Raw genomic sequence first — 5,538 nt, 5'->3', positions numbered from 1 at the left:
CAGGTGGCGTGGCGAGAATCTGTCTCCGCACCACGTGCTCTCACCACTGGTGTCCCCCAGGGCTCAGTTCTAGGCCCTCTCCCTATTCTCTCTATACACCAAGTTACTTGGCTCTGTCATATCCTCACATGGTCTCTCCTATCATTGCTACGCAGACGACACACAATTAATTTTCTCCTTTCCCCCTTCTGATAACCAGGTGGCAAATTTCATCTCTGCATGTCTGGCAGACATATCAGTGTGGATGTCGGATCACCACCTCAAGCTGAACCTCGGCAAGACGGAGCTGCTCTTCCTCCCGGGGAAGGACTGCCCGCTCCATGATCTCGCCATCACGGTTGACAATTCCATTGTGTCCTCCTCCCAGAGTGCAAAGAACCTTGGCGTAACCCTGGACAACACCCTGTCGTTCTCTGCTAACATTTAAGCGGTGACCTGATCCTGCAGGTTCATGCTCTACAACATTCGCAGAGTACCACCCTACTTTACACAGAAAGCGGCACAGGTCCTAATCCAGGCACTTGTCATCTCCCGTCTGGATTACTGCAACTCGCTGTTGGCTGGGCTCCCTGCCTGTGCCATTAAACCCCTGCAACTTATCCAGAACGCTGCAACTTATCCCGTCTGGTGTTCAACCTTCCCAAGTTCTCTCACGTCACCCCGCTCCTCCGCACAATCCACTGGCTTCCAGTTGAAGCTCGCATCTACTACAAAACCATGGTGCTTTCCTACGGAGCTTAGAGGGGAACGGCACCTCCTTACCTTCAGGCACTACGTTCATCCACCTCTGGCCTGCTAGCCCCCCTACCTCTACAGAAGCACAGTTCCCGCTCAGCCCAGTCAAAGCTATTCGCTGCTCTGGTGGAGCAGGACAGCGGAGTTACTGACCACCTTCCGGAGACACTACCTCTTTAAGGAATACCTGGAATAGTATAACAGTAATCCTTCTACTCCCCCCCCCCCCTTTACTACCACTGTATTTTGTCTAAACTAACACATTACTTATTTCACCTGCTAGTACTGACTTGTTTAAAAACTGTACTTATTGTGATCGAGATGTAGTTGTCCCTGATTGCACTGACTTTGCTCACAGCTGCTTGTTTGAAGAAGTGTACTTACTGTGATCAAGAGTTGGTTGTCCCACTGGCTATCCTAAGTTGAATGCACCAATTTGTAAGTCGCTCTGGATAAGAGCGTCTGCTAAATGACTTAAATGTAAATGTAAGGTTAGGGTTAGAGTAAGGGTAAGAGTACGGGTTAGGGTTAAGGTTAGGTTTAGGGTTAGGGGTTGGAGAAAATAGGATTTTGAATGGGACTGAATTGTGTGTCCCCACAAGGTTGGCTGTACAATACTGTGTGTGTGTGTGTGTGTGTGTGTGTGTGTGTGTGTGTGTGTGTGTGTGTGTGTGTGTGTGTGTGTGTGTGTGTGTGTGTGTGTGTGTGTGATAGAGAGACCTTGCAAGAGACATTTGATTAATGAACAAGAGGAAGTCACTGGGCTTGTGTCATTACAGATGACCTCAGACAGTTGAATGGAGGAACAGAACACGCAATGTGGCCTCTTTCAGACTTCCCCCCCTCTTACCTCTTCTCTCAACAGTTTACTCACGCCCACACAGTTTTACAATTAACTCAGTCAGTTCACTAGGATACCATTACAATGCATTCAATACAACACATTTAATTTCCTTCCTCTTCATCATCGTCACTGCTGTTTCACCAGGGCTTGCAACACTACATTTGTGGGTGTGATTCTCGTAGGGTCATGAACATGGTTCCCACAAATAATAAAAGACGTGTTGTTTTAAAAAATACATACAAACTTTATATAAAGTCTTCAGCTAAATTACCATATCATCACCATCATCACCATCACCCTCTCTTCCCAGTGTGTTGTTCAGCTCTCTGCTAGAGTAGTAGACATAGAAATAGAATAACTAGACTAGACAGAGACTAGCCCCTCTAATCATTCCCAACATGACCTCATCTGTGGAACATCCACACCACAGTGTCTCTATTAGTGAGATTAGTCTGTGCAGTGTTCATAACATGCAGTGTGTGTGTGTGTGTGTGTGTGTGTGTGTGGTTGTGTGTGTGTGTGTGTGTGTGTGTCTCAGGGGACTTGGTGGAGAAGCCTTTATCAGAGGGACAGTCAATATCATTTAATTACAGATATGAACTAACTAAGTAGAGAATGAGACAGAGAGAGGAGGGGAGAAATTAGAGAGGAGATGGGGAGCAGGTAGAGAGAGAAAGAAAACGATAAAACAAAAAGGGAAGGAGAAAAAAGGAGGAAGGATAGAGAGATGGGAGAGGGAGAGGGGAGGCAGAGAGAGAGAGGGAAGGAGAGAGGGCAGAAGGATTGAGAGAGGGGAGAGGGAGAGGGGAGGCAGAGAGAGAGAGGGAAGGAGAGAGGGCAGAAGGATTGAGAGAGGAGAGGGAGACGGGAGGCAGAGAGAGAGATGGAAGGAGAGAGGGCAGAAGGAGAGAGAGAGGGGAGAGGGAGAGGGAAGGCAGAGAGAGAGAGGGAAGGAGATAGGGCAGAAGGAGAGAGAGGGAAGGAGAGAGGGCAGATGGAGAGAGAGAGGGAGAAAGGGGAGGTAAGGCTAGGGAGAGAGAACTCAGAGGTATAGGGTGGGACAGAATGGAGAGGATGAGGGTGAAAGAAAAGTAGACAAAGAGAGGGAAAAATACATGGGGGAGAGAAAAGGAGGGATGAGGGAGAGAAAACAAAGGGATGAGGGAGAGAAAAGGGGGGATGAGGGAGAGAAGGGGGGGGTGGCAGGATATATTTAGCCAGTGAAGGGGTAGAGGGCGGTCTCTTCTCAAGGGGTTTTTCCAGGGGAGTATATTTAGACTAGGCAACCGCTAAAAGAGAAAGAAAAGGAATGATGTGCTTACAGTACAGAAGAACCACCAGTCTGATGTAACACTGTGCAATAAGGGACACACACACACACCACTTTTCATGAGGGACACATGCTTCTGCTAACAAGTTAACAACGCAAGACAGATTTTAGACTGTGAAATACCGCAAGGCAAACTGTGGACCCTATTTTATTTCAGTATTAAAACTCCCTGAGACATTTCAACACGTCCACCGACACTCAACTCCCAGAAACCACAAACGGAGTAGACAGGGGGTACCGTCAGGAGCCAGTCTACAAGTCTGTTTTCCCCACACAAATGTAGCTTACGTGGTGAAAATGAAAGAGAGTAAGACAGACACAGCTGAAAAGTGATGCTAATAATAATGAGCCCAAAACTGTGCGGTCTCAGTAGCATTAACGATAATAGCATACGTGCTGGCCGGGGAGCGGGGAGCGAGCGCCGAGCCGCAGTGACGTCATTGTGGTTCCACAGCACTTCCTGTCTCTGCGCTGCTGCAATGTTTGTGTGTTTTGTCTCCATGGCGACTGCCAACACATAAATACCAGAGAGAGAGAGAGAGAGAGCGAGAGAGAGAAAGAGAGAGAGAGAGAGAAAGAGGGAGAGAGAGAGAGGGGGAGAGAGAGAGGAGAAAGAAAGAGGGGGGAAGAGGTAAAGAAAGAAAGTGTGAGCGAAAGGGAGTGAGGGAGAGAGAAAGAAAGAGAGTGAGGGAGGGAGAGAGAAGGAAAGAAGGTGAAGGGAGAGAAATAAAGTGAGTGAAAGAGAGGAAAGGAGAGAGAAAATGAGGACAAACTCAATCTGTCCCTCAGTGACTGGCTAACTGGACCCAATCTGTCCCTCAGTGACTGGCTAACTGGGCCCAATCTGTCCGTCAGTGACTGGCTAACTGGACCCAATCTGTCCCTCAGTGACTGGCTAACTGGGCCCAATCTGTCCCTCAGGGACTGGCTAACTGGGCCCAATCTGTCCCTCAGTGACTGGCAACTGGGCCTAATCTGTCCCTCGGTGACTGGCTAACTGGGCCCAATCTGTCCCTCAGTGACTGGCTAACTGGACCCAATCTGTCCCTCAGTGACTGGCTAACTGGACCCAATCTGTCCCTCAGTGACTGGCTAGCTGGACCCAATCTGTCCCTCAGTGACTGGCTAACTGGACCCAATCTGTCCCTCAGTGACTGGCTAACTGGGCCCAATCTGTCCCTCAGTGACTGGCTAGCTGGACACAATCTGTCACTCAGTGACTGGCTAACTGGACCCAATCTGTCCCTCAGTGACTGGCTAACTGGGCCTAATCTGTCCCTCAGTGACTGGCTAACTGGGCCCAATCTGTCCCTCAGTGACTGGCTAACTGGACCCAATCTGTCCCTCAGTGACTGGCTAACTGGACCCAATCTGTCCCTCAGTGACTGGCTAGCTGGACCCAATCTGTCCCTCAGTGACTGGCTAACTGGACCCAATCTGTCCCTCAGTGACTGGCTAACTGGGCCCAATCTGTCCGTCAGTGACTGGCTAACTGGACCCAATCTGTCCCTCAGTGACTGGCTAACTGGGCCCAATCTGTCCGTCAGTGACTGGCTAACTGGACCCAATCTGTCCCTCAGTGACTGGCTAACTGGGCCCAATCTGTCCCTCAGTGACTGGCTAACTGGGCCCAATCTGTCCCTCAGTGACTGGCTAACTGGGCCTAATCTGTCCCTCGTGACTGGCTAACTGGGCCCAATCTGTCCCTCAGTGACTGGCTAACTGGACCCAATCTGTCCCTCAGTGACTGGCTAACTGGACCCAATCTGTCCCTCAGTGACTGGCTAGCTGGACCCAATCTGTCCCTCAGTGACTGGCTAACTGGACCCAATCTGTCCCTCAGGGACTGGCTAACTGGGCCCAATCTGTCCCTCAGTGACTGGGTAACTGGGCCTAATCTGTCCCTCGGTGACTGGCTAACTGGGCCCAATCTGTCCCTCAGTGACTGGCTAACTGGACCCAATCTGTCCCTCAGTGACTGGCTAACTGGACCCAATCTGTCCCTCAGTGACTGGCTAGCTGGACCCAATCTGTCCCTCAGTGACTGGCTAACTGGACCCAATCTGTCCCTCAGTGACTGGCTAACTGGGCCCAATCTGTCCCTCAGTGACTGGCTAGCTGGACCCAATCTGTCACTCAGTGACTGGCTAACTGGACCCAATCTGTCCCTCAGTGACTGGCTAACTGGACCCAATCTGTCCCTCGGTGACTGGCTAACTGGGCCTAATCTGTCCCTCAGTGACTGGCTAACTGGGCCCAATCTGTCCCTCAGTGACTGGCTAACTGGACCCAATCTGTCCCTCAGTGACTGGCTAACTGGACCCAATCTGTCCCTCAGTGACTGGCTAACTGGACCCAATCTGTCCCTCAGTGACTGGCTAGCTGGACCCAATCTGTCCCTCAGTGACTGGCTAACTGGACCGAATATGTCCCTCAGTGACTGGCTAACTGGGCCCAATCTGTCCCTCAGTGACTGGCTAACTGGGCCCAATCTGTCCCTCAGTGACTGGCTAACTGGACCCAATCTGTCCCTCAGTGACTGGCTAACTGGGCCTAATCTGTCCCTCAGTGACTGGCTAACTGGACCCAATCTGTCCCTCAGTGACTGGCTAACTGGACCCAATCTGTC

The sequence above is a fragment of the Coregonus clupeaformis genome, chromosome 7 (genome assembly GCF_020615455.1).
Source record: "Coregonus clupeaformis isolate EN_2021a chromosome 7, ASM2061545v1, whole genome shotgun sequence".
Taxonomy (NCBI): Eukaryota; Metazoa; Chordata; class Actinopteri; order Salmoniformes; family Salmonidae; genus Coregonus; species Coregonus clupeaformis.
Note: the sequence above shows the minus strand (reverse complement) of the source record.